The sequence below is a fragment of the Protomyctophum bolini genome, assembly GCF_963924005.1.
Source record: "Protomyctophum bolini genome assembly, chromosome: 6".
In the NCBI taxonomy this organism is placed as follows: Eukaryota; Metazoa; Chordata; class Actinopteri; order Myctophiformes; family Myctophidae; genus Protomyctophum; species Protomyctophum bolini.
Genome location: NC_137867.1, coordinates 42,835,766 through 42,851,667, shown reverse-complemented (window position 1 = coordinate 42,851,667; position 15,902 = coordinate 42,835,766).

The window sequence follows — 15,902 nt, the reverse complement described above, 5'->3', positions numbered from 1 at the left end:
ATAGTATGCCGTACGATATGGGCTATAGCCAATGGTCCAAAATGATGAGAAACGAGGCTAACTTTTTTTTTCAAAATTTCAAAAAACATGGGCTATAACCCATCGTTTTTGTCATTTCGTCATTTTTTTCAAATCTTCAAAAATGATGAAAAACTGCGCGCTATAGTATGCCGTACGATATGGGCTATAGCCCACGGTCCAAAATGATGAGAAACGAGGCTAACTTTTTTTTTCAAAATTTCAAAAAACATGGGCTATAACCCATCGTTTTTGTCATTTCGTCATTTTTTTCAAATCCTCAAAAATGATGAAAAACGGCGCGCTATAGTATGCCGTACGATATGGGCTATAGCCAATGGTCCAAAATGATGAGAAACGAGGCAAACCTTTTTTTTCAAAATTTAAAAAAACATGGGCTATAACCCATCGTTTTTGTCATTTCGTCATTTTTTTCAAATCTTCAAAAATGATGAAAAACTGCGCGCTATAGTATGCCGTACGATATGGGCTATAGCCCACGGTCCAAAATGATGAGAAACGAGGCTAACTTTTTTTTCCAAAATTTCAAAAAACATGGGCTATAACCCATCGTTTTTTGTCATTTCGTCATTTTTTTCAAATCCTCAAAAATGATGAAAAACGGCGCGCTATAGTATGCCGTACGATATGGGCTATAGCCAATGGTCCAAAATGATGAGAAACGAGGCTAACTTTTTTTTTCAAAATTTCAAAAAACATGGGCTATAACCCATCGTTTTTGTCATTTCGTCATTTTTTTCAAATCCTCAAAAATGATGAAAAACGGCGCGCTATAGTATGCCGTACGATATGGGCTATAGCCAATGGTCCAAAATGATGAGAAACGAGGCTAACTGTTTTTTCCAAAATTTCAAAAAACATGGGCTATAACCCATCGTTTTTGTCATTTCGTAATTTTTTCAAATCTTCAAAAATGATGAAAAACTGCGCGCTATAGTATGCCGTATGATGTGGGCTATAGCCCACGGTCCAAAATGATGAGAAACGAGGCTAACTTTTTTTTTCAAAATTTCAAAAAACATGGGCTATAACCCATCGTTTTTGTCATTTCGTCATTTTTTTCAAATCCTCAAAAATGATGAAAAACGGCGCGCTATAGTATGCCGTACGATATGGGCTATAGCCAATGGTCCAAAATGATGAGAAACGAGGCTAACTTTTTTTTTTCAAAATTTCAAAAAACATGGGCTATAACCCATCGTTTTTGTCATTTCGTCATTTTTTCAAATCTTCAAAAATGATGAAAAACTGCGCGCTATAGTATGCCGTACGATATGGGCTATAGCCCACGGTCCAAAATGATGAGAAACGAGGCTAACTTCTTTTTTCAAAATTTCAAAAAACATGGGCTATAACCCATCGTTTTTGTCATTTCGTCATTTTTTTCAAATCCTCAAAAATGATGAAAAACGGCGCGCTATAGTATGCCGTACGATATGGGCTATAGCCAATGGTCCAAAATGATGAGAAACGAGGCTAACTTTTTTTTTTCAAAATTTCAAAAAACATGGGCTATAACCCATCGTTTTTGTCATTTCGTCATTTTTTCAAATCTTCAAAAATGATGAAAAACTGCGCGCTATAGTATGCCGTACGATATGGGCTATAGCCCACGGTCCAAAATGATGAGAAACGAGGCTAACTTCTTTTTTCAAAATTTCAAAAAACATGGGCTATAACCCATCGTTTTTGTCATTTCGTCATTTTTTTCAAATCCTCAAAAATGATGAAAAACGGCGCGCTATAGTATGCCGTACGATATGGGCTATAGCCAATGGTCCAAAATGATGAGAAACGAGGCTAACTTTTTTTTTCAAAATTTCAAAAAACATGGGCTATAACCCATCGTTTTTGTCATTTCGTCATTTTTTTCAAATCTTCAAAAATGATGAAAAACTGCGCGCTATAGTATGCCGTACGATATGGGCTATAGCCCACGGTCCAAAATGATGAGAAACGAGGCTAACTTTTTTTTTCAAAATTTCAAAAAACATGGGCTATAACCCATCGTTTTTGTCATTTCGTCATTTTTTTCAAATCCTCAAAAATGATGAAAAACGGCGCGCTATAGTATGCCGTACGATATGGGCTATAGCCAATGGTCCAAAATGATGAGAAACGAGGCTAACTTTTTTTTTCAAATTTTCAAAAAACATGGGCTATAACCCATCGTTTTTGTCATTTCGTAATTTTTTCAAATCTTCAAAAATGATGAAAAACTGCGCGCTATAGTATGCCGTATGATGTGGGCTATAGCCCACGGTCCAAAATGATGAGAAACGAGGCTAACTTTTTTTTTCAAAATTTCAAAAAACATGGGCTATAACCCATCGTTTTTGTCATTTCGTCATTTTTTTCAAATCCTCAAAAATGATGAAAAACGGCGCGCTATAGTATGCCGTACGATATGGGCTTTAGCCAATGGTCCAAAATGATGAGAAACGAGGCTAACTTTTTTTTTCAAAATTTCAAAAAATATGGGCTATAACCCATCGTTTTTGTCATTTCTTCATTTTTTTTAAATCTTCAAAAATGATGAAAAACTGCGCGCTATAGTATGCCGTACGATATGGGCTATAGCCCACGGTCCAAAATTATGAGAAACGAGGCTAACTTTTTTTTCCAAAATTTCAAAAAACATGGGCTATAACCCATCGTTTTTGTCATTTCGTCATTTTTTTCAAATCCTCAAAAATGATGAAAAACGGCGCGCTATAGTATGCCGTACGATATGGGCTATAGCCAATGGTCCAAAATGATGAGAAACGAGGCTAACTTTTTTTTTCAAAATTTCAAAAAACATGGGCTATAACCCATCGTTTTTGTCATTTCGTCATTTTTTTCAAATCTTCAAAAATGATGAAAAACTGCGCGCTATAGTATGCCGTACGATATGGGCTATAGCCCACGGTCCAAAATGATGAGAAACGAGGCTAACTTTTTTTTTCAAAATTTCAAAAAACATGGGCTATAACCCATCGTTTTTGTCATTTCGTCATTTTTTTCAAATCTTCAAAAATGATGAAAAACTGCGCGCTATAGTATGCCGTACGATATGGGCTATAGCCCACGGTCCAAAATGATGAGAAACGAGGCTAACTTTTTTTTTCAAAATTTCAAAAAACATGGGCTATAACCCATCGTTTTTGTCATTTTGTCATTTTTTTCAAATCTTCAAAAATGATGAAAAACTGCGCGCTATAGTATGCCGTACGATATGGGCTATAGCCCACGGTCCAAAATGATGAGAAACGAGGCTAACTTTTTTTTTCAAAATTTCAAAAAACATGGGCTATAACCCATCGTTTTTGTCATTTCGTCATTTTTTTCAAATCCTCAAAAATGATGAAAAACGGCGCGCTATAGTATGCCGTACGATATGGGCTATAGCCAATGGTCCAAAATGATGAGAAACGAGGCAAACCTTTTTTTTCAAAATTTCAAAAAACATGGGCTATAACCCATCGTTTTTGTCATTTCGTCATTTTTTTCAAATCTTCAAAAATGATGAAAAACTGCGCGCTATAGTATGCCGTACGATATGGGCTATAGCCCACGGTCCAAAATGATGAGAAACGAGGCTAACTTTTTTTTCCAAAATTTCAAAAAACATGGGCTATAACCCATCGTTTTTTGTCATTTCGTCATTTTTTTCAAATCCTCAAAAATGATGAAAAACGGCGCGCTATAGTATGCCGTACGATATGGGCTATAGCCAATGGTCCAAAATGATGAGAAACGAGGCTAACTTTTTTTTTCAAAATTTCAAAAAACATGGGCTATAACCCATCGTTTTTGTCATTTCGTCATTTTTTTCAAATCCTCAAAAATGATGAAAAACGGCGCGCTATAGTATGCCGTACGATATGGGCTATAGCCAATGGTCCAAAATGATGAGAAACGAGGCTAACTGTTTTTTCCAAAATTTCAAAAAACATGGGCTATAACCCATCGTTTTTGTCATTTCGTAATTTTTTCAAATCTTCAAAAATGATGAAAAACTGCGCGCTATAGTATGCCGTACGATATGGGCTATAGCCAATGGTCCAAAATGATGAGAAACGAGGCTAACTTTTTTTTCCAAAATTTCAAAAAACATGGGCTATAACCCATCGTTTTTGTCATTTCGTCATTTTTTTCAAATCCTCAAAAATGATGAAAAACGGCGCGCTATAGTATGCCGTACGATATGGGCTATAGCCAATGGTCCAAAATGATGAGAAACGAGGCTAACTTTTTTTTTTCAAAATTTCAAAAAACATGGGCTATAACCCATCGTTTTTGTCATTTCGTCATTTTTTCAAATCTTCAGAAATGATGAAAAACTGCGCGCTATAGTATGCCGTACGATATGGGCTATAGCCCACGGTCCAAAATGATGAGAAACGAGGCTAACTTTTTTTTTCAAAATTTCAAAAAACATGGGCTATAACCCATCGTTTTTGTCATTTTGTCATTTTTTTCAAATCTTCAAAAATGATGAAAAACTGCGCGCTATAGTATGCCGTACGATATGGGCTATAGCCCACGGTCCAAAATTATGAGAAACGAGGCTAACTTTTTTTTCCAAAATTTCAAAAAACATGGGCTATAACCCATCGTTTTTGTCATTTCGTCATTTTTTTCAAATCCTCAAAAATGATGAAAAACGGCGCGCTATAGTATGCCGTACGATATGGGCTATAGCCAATGGTCCAAAATGATGAGAAACGAGGCTAACTTTTTTTTTCAAAATTTCAAAAAACATGGGCTATAACCCATCGTTTTTGTCATTTCGTCATTTTTTTCAAATCTTCAAAAATGATGAAAAACTGCGCGCTATAGTATGCCGTATGATGTGGGCTATAGCCCACGGTCCAAAATGATGAGAAACGAGGCTAACTTTTTTTTTCAAAATTTCAAAAAACATGGGCTATAACCCATCGTTTTTGTCATTTCGTCATTTTTTTCAAATCCTCAAAAATGATGAAAAACGGCGCGCTATAGTATGCCGTACGATATGGGCAATAGCCAATGGTCCAAAATGATGAGAAACGAGGCTAACTTTTTTTTCCAAAATTTCAAAAAACATGGGCTATAACCCATCGTTTTTGTCATTTCGTCATTTTTTTCAAATCCTCAAAAATGATGAAAAACGGCGCGCTATAGTATGCCGTACGATATGGGCTATAGCCAATGGTCCAAAATGATGAGAAACGAGGCTAACTTTTTTTTTTCAAAATTTCAAAAAACATGGGCTATAACCCATCGTTTTTGTCATTTCGTCATTTTTTCAAATCTTCAGAAATGATGAAAAACTGCGCGCTATAGTATGCCGTACGATATGGGCTATAGCCCACGGTCCAAAATGATGAGAAACGAGGCTAACTTTTTTTTTCAAAATTTCAAAAAACATGGGCTATAACCCATCGTTTTTGTCATTTCGTCATTTTTTTCAAATCCTCAAAAATGATGAAAAACGGCGCGCTATAGTATGCCGTACGATATGGGCAATAGCCAATGGTCCAAAATGATGAGAAACGAGGCTAACTTTTTTTTCCAAAATTTCAAAAAACATGGGCTATAACCCATCGTTTTTGTCATTTCGTCATTTTTTTCAAATCCTCAAAAATGATGAAAAACGGCGCGCTATAGTATGCCGTACGATATGGGCTATAGCCAATGGTCCAAAATGATGAGAAACGAGGCTAACTTTTTTTTTTCAAAATTTCAAAAAACATGGGCTATAACCCATCGTTTTTGTCATTTCGTCATTTTTTCAAATCTTCAGAAATGATGAAAAACTGCGCGCTATAGTATGCCGTACGATATGGGCTATAGCCCACGGTCCAAAATGATGAGAAACGAGGCTAACTTTTTTTTTCAAAATTTCAAAAAACATGGGCTATAACCCATCGTTTTTGTCATTTTGTCATTTTTTTCAAATCTTCAAAAATGATGAAAAACTGCGCGCTATAGTATGCCGTACGATATGGGCTATAGCCCACGGTCCAAAATTATGAGAAACGAGGCTAACTTTTTTTTCCAAAATTTCAAAAAACATGGGCTATAACCCATCGTTTTTGTCATTTCGTCATTTTTTTCAAATCCTCAAAAATGTAGAAAAACGGCGCGCTATAGTATGCCGTACGATATGGGCTATAGCCAATGGTCCAAAATGATGAGAAACGAGGCTAACTTTTTTTTTCAAAATTTCAAAAAACATGGGCTATAACCCATCGTTTTTGTCATTTCGTCATTTTTTTCAAATCTTCAAAAATGATGAAAAACTGCGCGCTATAGTATGCCGTACGATATGGGCTATAGCCTACGGTCCAAAATGATGAGAAACGAGGCTAACTTTTTTTTCAAAATTTCAAAAAACATGGGCTATAACCCATCGTTTTTGTCATTTCGTCATTTTTTTCAAATCCTCAAAAATGATGAAAAACGGCGCGCTATAGTATGCCGTACGATATGGGCTACAGCCAATGGTCCAAAATGATGAGAAACGAGGCTAACTTTTTTTTCCAAAATTTCAAAAAACATGGGCTATAACCCATCGTTTTTGTCATTTCGTAATTTTTTTCAAATCTTCAAAAATGATGAAAAACTGCACGCTATAGTATGCCGTATGATATGGGCTATAGCCCACGGTCCAAAATAATGAGAAACGAGGCTAACTTTTTTTTCCAAAATTTCAAAAAACATGGGCTATAACCCATCGTTTTTGTCATTTCGTCATTTTTTTCAAATCCTCAAAAATGATGAAAAACGGCGCGCTATAGTATGCCGTACGATATGGGCTATAGCCAATGGTCCAAAATGATGAGAAACGAGGCTAACTTTTTTTTTCAAAATTTCAAAAAACATGGGCTATAACCCATCGTTTTTGTCATTTCGTCATTTTTTTCAAATCCTCAAAAATGATGAAAAACGGCGCGCTATAGTATGCCGTACGATATGGGCTATAGCCAATGGTCCAAAATGATGAGAAACGAGGCTAACTGTTTTTTCCAAAATTTCAAAAAACATGGGCTATAACCCATCGTTTTTGTCATTTCGTAATTTTTTCAAATCTTCAAAAATGATGAAAAACTGCGCGCTATAGTATGCCGTATGATGTGGGCTATAGCCCACGGTCCAAAATGATGAGAAACGAGGCTAACTTTTTTTTTCAAAATTTCAAAAAACATGGGCTATAACCCATCGTTTTTGTCATTTCGTCATTTTTTTCAAATCCTCAAAAATGATGAAAAACGGCGCGCTATAGTATGCCGTACGATATGGGCTATAGCCAATGGTCCAAAATGATGAGAAACGAGGCTAACTTTTTTTTTCAAAATTTCAAAAACATGGGCTATAACCCATCGTTTTTGTCATTTCGTCATTTTTTTCAAATCCTCAAAAATGATGAAAAACGGCGCGCTATAGTATGCCGTACAATATGGGCTATAGCCTACGGTCCAAAATGATGAGAAACGAGGCTAACTTTTTTTTTCAAAATTTCAAAAAACATGGGCTATAACCCATCGTTTTTGTCATTTCGTCATTTTTTCAAATCTTCAAAAATGATGAAAAACTGCGCGCTATAGTATGCCGTACGATATGGGCTATAGCCCACGGTCCAAAATGATGAGAAACGAGGCTAACTTTTTTTTTCAAAATTTCAAAAAACATGGGCTATAACCCATCGTTTTTGTCATTTTGTCATTTTTTTCAAATCTTCAAAAATGATGAAAAACTGCGCGCTATAGTATGCCGTACGATATGGGCTATAGCCCACGGTCCAAAATTATGAGAAACGAGGCTAACTTTTTTTTCCAAAATTTCAAAAAACATGGGCTATAACCCATCGTTTTTGTCATTTCGTCATTTTTTTCAAATCCTCAAAAATGATGAAAAACGGCGCGCTATAGTATGCCGTACGATATGGGCTATAGCCAATGGTCCAAAATGATGAGAAACGAGGCTAACTTTTTTTTTCAAAATTTCAAAAAACATGGGCTATAACCCATCGTTTTTTTCATTTCGTAATTTTTTTCAAATCCTCAAAAATGATGAAAAATGGCGCGCTATAGTATGCCGTACGATATGGGCTATAGCCAATGGTCCAAAATGATGAGAAACGAGGCTAACTTTTTTTTTCAAAATTTCAAAAAACATGGGCTATAACCCATCGTTTTTGTCATTTCGTCATTTTTTTCAAATCTTCAAAAATGATGAAAAACTGCGCGCTATAGTATGCCGTACGATATGGGCTATAGCCTACGGTCCAAAATGATGAGAAACGAGGCTAACTTTTTTTTCAAAATTTCAAAAAACATGGGCTATAACCCATCGTTTTTGTCATTTCGTCATTTTTTTCAAATCCTCAAAAATGATGAAAAACGGCGCGCTATAGTATGCCGTACGATATGGGCTATAGCCAATGGTCCAAAATGATGAGAAACGAGGCTAACTTTTTTTTCCAAAATTTCAAAAAACATGGGCTATAACCCATCGTTTTTGTCATTTCGTCATTTTTTTCAAATCCTCAAAAATGATGAAAACGGCGCGCTATAGTATGCCGTACGATATGGGCTATAGCCAATGGTCCAAAATGATGAGAAACGAGACTAACTTTTTTTTTCAAAATTTCAAAAAACATGGGCTATAACCCATCGTTTTTTTCATTTCGTAATTTTTTTCAAATCCTCAAAAATGATGAAAAATGGCGCGCTATAGTATGCCGTACGATATGGGCTATAGCCAATGGTCCAAAATGATGAGAAACGAGGCTAACTTTTTTTTTCAAAATTTCAAAAAACATGGGCTATAACCCATCGTTTTTGTCATTTCGTCATTTTTTTCAAATCTTCAAAAATGATGAAAAACTGCGCGCTATAGTATGCCGTACGATATGGGCTATAGCCTACGGTCCAAAATGATGAGAAACGAGGCTAACTTTTTTTTCAAAATTTCAAAAAACATGGGCTATAACCCATCGTTTTTGTCATTTCGTCATTTTTTTCAAATCCTCAAAAATGATGAAAAACGGCGCGCTATAGTATGCCGTACGATATGGGCTATAGCCAATGGTCCAAAATGATGAGAAACGAGGCTAACTTTTTTTTCCAAAATTTCAAAAAACATGGGCTATAACCCATCGTTTTTGTCATTTCGTCATTTTTTTCAAATCTTCAAAAATGATGAAAAACTGCGCGCTATAGTATGCCGTACGATATGGGCTATAGCCCACGGTCCAAAATGATGAGAAACGAGGCTAACTTTTTTTTTCAAAATTTCAAAAAACATGGGCTATAACCCATCGTTTTTGTCATTTCGTCATTTTTTTCAAATCTTCAAAAATGATGAAAAACTGCGCGCTATAGTATGCCGTACGATATGGGCTATAGCCCACGGTCCAAAATGATGAGAAACGAGGCTAACTTATTTTTTCAAAATTTCAAAAAACATGGGCTATAACCCATCGTTTTTGTCATTTCGTCATTTTTTTCAAATCCTCAAAAATGATGAAAAGCGGCGCGCTATAGTATGCCGTACGATATGGGCTATAGCCCACGGTCCAAAATGATGAGAAACGAGGCTAACTTTTTTTTTCAAAATTTCAAAAAACATGGGCTATAACCCATCGTTTTTGTCATTTCGTCATTTTTTTCAAATCCTCAAAAAAGATGAAAAACGGCGCGCTATAGTATGCCGTAGGATATGGGCTATAGCCAATGGTCCAAAATGATGAGAAACGAGGCTAACTTTTTTTTTTTTTTTTTTTTAAAACATGGGATATAACCCATCGTTTTTGTCATTTCGTCATTTTTTTCAAATCCTCAAAAATGATGAAAAACGGCGCGCTATAGTATGCCGTACGATATGGGCTATAGCCAATGGTCCAAAATGATGAGAAACGAGGCTAACTTTTTTTTTCAAAATTTCAAAAAACATGGGCTATAACCCATCGTTTTTGTCATTTCGTCATTTTTTTCAAATCTTCAAAAATGATGAAAAACGGCGCGCTATAGTATGCCGTACGATATGGGCTATAGCCCACGGTCCAAAATGATGAGAAACGAGGCTAACTTATTTTTTCAAAATTTCAAAAAACATGGGCTATAACCCATCGTTTTTGTCATTTCGTCATTTTTTTCAAATCCTCAAAAATGATGAAAAGCGGCGCGCTATAGTATGCCGTACGATATGGGCTATAGCCCACGGTCCAAAATGATGAGAAACGAGGCTAACTTTTTTTTTCAAAATTTCAAAAAACATGGGCTATAACCCATCGTTTTTGTCATTTCGTCATTTTTTTCAAATCCTCAAAAAAGATGAAAAACGGCGCGCTATAGTATGCCGTACGATATGGGCTATAGCCAATGGTCCAAAATGATGAGAAACGAGGCTAACTTTTTTTTTTTTTTTTTCAAAAAACATGGGATATAACCCATCGTTTTTGTCATTTCGTCATTTTTTTCAAATCCTCAAAAATGATGAAAAACGGCGCGCTATAGTATGCCGTACGATATGGGCTATAGCCAATGGTCCAAAATGATGAGAAACGAGGCTAACTTTTTTTTTCAAAATTTCAAAAAACATGGGCTATAACCCATCGTTTTTGTCATTTCGTCATTTTTTTCAAATCCTCAAAAATGATGAAAAAACGGCGCGCTATAGTATGCCGTACGATATGGGCTATAGCCAATGGTCCAAAATGATGAGAAACGAGGCTAACTTTTTTTTCCAAAATTTCAAAAAACATGGGCTATAACCCATCGTTTTTGTCATTTCGTAATTTTTTCAAATCTTCAAAAATGATGAAAAACTGCGCGCTATAGTATGCCGTACGATATGGGCTATAGCCCACGGTCCAAAATGATGAGAAACGAGGCTAACTTCTTTTTTCAAAATTTCAAAAAACATGGGCTATAACCCATCGTTTTTGTCATTTCGTCATTTTTTTCAAATCCTCAAAAATGATGAAAAACGGCGCGCTATAGTATGCCGTACGATATGGGCTATAGCCAATGGTCCAAAATGATGAGAAACGAGGCTAACTTTTTTTTCCAAAATTTCAAAAAACATGGGCTATAACCCATCGTTTTTGTCATTTCGTAATTTTTTCAAATCTTCAAAAATGATGAAAAACTGCGCGCTATAGTATGCCGTACGATATGGGCTATAGCCCACGGTCCAAAATGATGAGAAACGAGGCTAACTTCTTTTTTCAAAATTTCAAAAAACATGGGCTATAACCCATCGTTTTTGTCATTTCGTCATTTTTTTCAAATCCTCAAAAATGATGAAAAACGGCGCGCTATAGTATGCCGTACGATATGGGCTATAGCCAATGGTCCAAAATGATGAGAAACAAGGCTAACTTTTTTTTTCAAAATTTCAAAAAACATGGGCTATAACCCATCGTTTTTGTCATTTCGTCATTTTTTTCAAATCTTCAAAAATGATGAAAAACTGCGCGCTATAGTATGCCGTACGATATGGGCTATAGCCCACGGTCCAAAATGATGAGAAACGAGGCTAACTTTTTTTTTCAAAATTTCAAAAAACATGGGCTATAACCCATCGTTTTTGTCATTTCGTCATTTTTTTCAAATCCTCAAAAATGATGAAAAACGGCGCGCTATAGTATGCCGTACGATATGGGCTATAGCCAATGGTCCAAAATGATGAGAAACGAGGCTAACTTTTTTTTTCAAATTTTCAAAAAACATGGGCTATAACCCATCGTTTTTGTCATTTCGTCATTTTTTTCAAATCTTTAAAAATGATGAAAAACTGCGCGCTATAGTATGCCGTACGATATGGGCTATAGCTCACGGTCCAAAATGATGAGAAACGAGGCTAACTTTTTTTTTCAAAATTTCAAAAAACATGGGCTATAACCCATCGTTTTTGTCATTTTGTCATTTTTTTCAAATCCTCAAAAATGATGAAAAACGGCGCGCTATAGTATGCCGTACGATATGGGCTATAGCCAATGGTCCAAAATGATGAGAAACGAGGCTAACTTTTTTTTTCAAAATTTCAAAATACATGGGCTATAACCCATCGTTTTTGTCATTTCTTCATTTTTTTAAAATCTTCAAAAATGATGAAAAACTGCGCGCTATAGTATGCCGTACGATATGGGCTATAGCCCACGGTCCAAAATTATGAGAAACGAGGCTAACTTTTTTTTCCAAAATTTCAAAAAACATGGGCTATAACCCATCGTTTTTGTCATTTCGTCATTTTTTTCAAATCCTCAAAAATGATGAAAAACGGCGCGCTATAGTATGCCGTACGATATGGGCTATAGCCAATGGTCCAAAATGATGAGAAACGAGGCTAACTTTTTTTTTCAAAATATCAAAAAACATGGGCTATAACCCATCGTTTTTGTCATTTCGTCATTTTTTTCAAATCCTCAAAAATGATGAAAAACGGCGCGCTATAGTATGCCGTACGATATGGGCTATAGCCCACGGTCCAAAATTATGAGAAACGAGGCTAACTTTTTTTTCCAAAATTTCAAAAAACATGGGCTATAACCCATCGTTTTTGTCATTTCGTCATTTTTTTCAAATCCTCAAAAATGATGAAAAACGGCGCGCTATAGTATGCCGTACGATATGGGCTATAGCCAATGGTCCAAAATGATGAGAAACGAGGCTAACTTTTTTTTTCAAAATTTCAAAAAACATGGGCTATAACCCATCGTTTTTGTCATTTCGTCATTTTTTTCAAATCTTCAAAAATGATGAAAAACTGCGCGCTATAGTATGCCGTACGATATGGGCTATAGCCCACGGTCCAAAATGATGAGAAACGAGGCTAACTTTTTTTTTCAAAATTTCAAAAAACATGGGCTATAACCCATCGTTTTTGTCATTTCGTCATTTTTTTCAAATCTTCAAAAATGATGAAAAACTGCGCGCTATAGTATGCCGTACGATATGGGCTATAGCCCACGGTCCAAAATGATGAGAAACGAGGCTAACTTTTTTTTTCAAAATTTCAAAAAACATGGGCTATAACCCATCGTTTTTGTCATTTTGTCATTTTTTTCAAATCTTCAAAAATGATGAAAAACTGCGCGCTATAGTATGCCGTACGATATGGGCTATAGCCCACGGTCCAAAATGATGAGAAACGAGGCTAACTTTTTTTTTCAAAATTTCAAAAAACATGGGCTATAACCCATCGTTTTTGTCATTTTTTTCAAATCCTCAAAAATGATGAAAAACGGCGCGCTATAGTATGCCGTACGATATGGGCTATAGCCAATGGTCCAAAATGATGAGAAACGAGGCAAACCTTTTTTTTCAAAATTTCAAAAAACATGGGCTATAACCCATCGTTTTTGTCATTTCGTCATTTTTTTCAAATCTTCAAAAATGATGAAAAACTGCGCGCTATAGTATGCCGTACGATATGGGCTATAGCCCACGGTCCAAAATGATGAGAAACGAGGCTAACTTCTTTTTTCCAAAATTTCAAAAAACATGGGCTATAACCCATCGTTTTTGTCATTTCGTCATTTTTTTCAAATCCTCAAAAATGATGAAAAACGGCGCGCTATAGTATGCCGTACGATATGGGCTATAGCCAATGGTCCAAAATGATGAGAAACGAGGCTAACTTTTTTTTTCAAAATTTCAAAAAACATGGGCTATAACCCATCGTTTTTGTCATTTCGTCATTTTTTTCAAATCCTCAAAAATGATGAAAAACGGCGCGCTATAGTATGCCGTACGATATGGGCTATAGCCAATGGTCCAAAATGATGAGAAACGAGGCTAACTGTTTTTTCCAAAATTTCAAAAAACATGGGCTATAACCCATCGTTTTTGTCATTTCGTAATTTTTTCAAATCTTCAAAAATGATGAAAAACTGCGCGCTATAGTATGCCGTATGATGTGGGCTATAGCCCACGGTCCAAAATGATGAGAAACGAGGCTAACTTTTTTTTTCAAAATTTCAAAAAACATGGGCTATAACCCATCGTTTTTGTCATTTCGTCATTTTTTTCAAATCCTCAAAAATGATGAAAAACGGCGCGCTATAGTATGCCGTACGATATGGGCTCTAGCCAATGGTCCAAAATGATGAGAAACGAGGCTAACTTTCTTTTCCAAAATTTCAAAAAACATGGGCTATAACCCATCGTTTTTGTCATTTCGTCATTTTTTTTAAATCTTCAAAAATGATGAAAAACTGCGCACTATAGTATGCCGTACGATATGGGCTATAGCCCACGGTCCAAAATTATGAGAAACGAGGCTAACTTTCTTTTCCAAAATTTCAAAAAACATGGGCTATAACCCATCGTTTTTGTCATTTCGTCATTTTTTTCAAATCCTCAAAAATGATGAAAAACGGCGCGCTATAGTATGCCGTACGATATGGGCTATAGCCAATGGTCCAAAATGATGAGAAACGAGGCTAACTTTTTTTTTCAAAATTTCAAAAAACATGGGCTATAACCCATCGTTTTTGTCATTTCGTCATTTTTTTCAAATCCTCAAAAATGACGAAAAACGGCGCGCTATAGTATGCCGTACGATATGGGCTATAGCCAATGGTCCAAAATGATGAGAAACGAGGCTAACTTTTTTTTTCAAAATTTCAAAAAACATGGGCTATAACCCATCGTTTTTTTCATTTCGTCATTTTTTTCAAATCCTCAAAAATGATGAAAAACGGCTCGCTATAGTATGCCGTACGATATGGGCTATAGCCAATGGTCCAAAATGATGAGAAACAAGGCTAACTTTTTTTTTCAAAATTTCAAAAAACATGGGCTATAACCCATCGTTTTTGTCATTTCGTCATTTTTTTCAAATCTTCAAAAATGATGAAAAACTGCGCGCTATAGTATGCCGTACGATATGGGCTATAGCCTACGGTCCAAAATGATGAGAAACGAGGCTAACTTTTTTTTCAAAATTTCAAAAAACATGGGCTATAACCCATCGTTTTTGTCATTTCGTCATTTTTTTCAAATCCTCAAAAATGATGAAAAACGGCGCGCTATAGTATGCCGTACGATATGGGCTATAGCCAATGGTCCAAAATGATGAGAAACGAGGCTAACTTTTTTTTCCAAAATTTCAAAAAACATGGGCTATAACCCATCGTTTTTGTCATTTCGTAATTTTTTTCAAATCTTCAAAAATGATGAAAAACTGCACGCTATAGCCCATGGTACATCATACTACAGCCGTATGATATGGGCTATAGCCCACGGTCCAAAATGATGAGAAACGAGGCTAACTTTTTTTTCCAAAATTTCAAAAAACATGGGCTATAACCCATCGTTTTTGTCATTTCGTCATTTTTTTCAAATCCTCAAAAATGATGAAACACGGCGCGCTATAGTATGCCGTACGATATGGGCTATAGCCAATGGTCCAAAATGATGAGAAACGAGGCTAACTTTTTTTTTCAAAATTTAAAAAAACATGGGCTATAACCCATCGTTTTTGTCATTTTGTCATTTTTTTCAAATCTTCAAAAATGATGAAAAACTGCGCGCTATAGTATGCCGTACGATATGGGCTATAGCCCACGGTCCAAAATGATGAGAAACAAGGCTAACTTTTTTTTTCAAAATTTCAAAAAACATGGGCTATAACCCATCGTTTTTGTCATTTCGTCATTTTTTTTAAATCTTCAAAAATGATGAAAAACTGCGCACTATAGTATGCCGTACGATATGGGCTATAGCCCACGGTCCAAAATTATGAGAAACGAGGCTAACTTTCTTTTCCAAAATTTCAAAAAACATGGGCTATAACCCATCGTTTTTGTCATTTCGTCATTTTTTTCAAATCCTCAAAAATGATGAAAAACGGCGCGCTATAGTATGCCGTACGATATGGGCTAT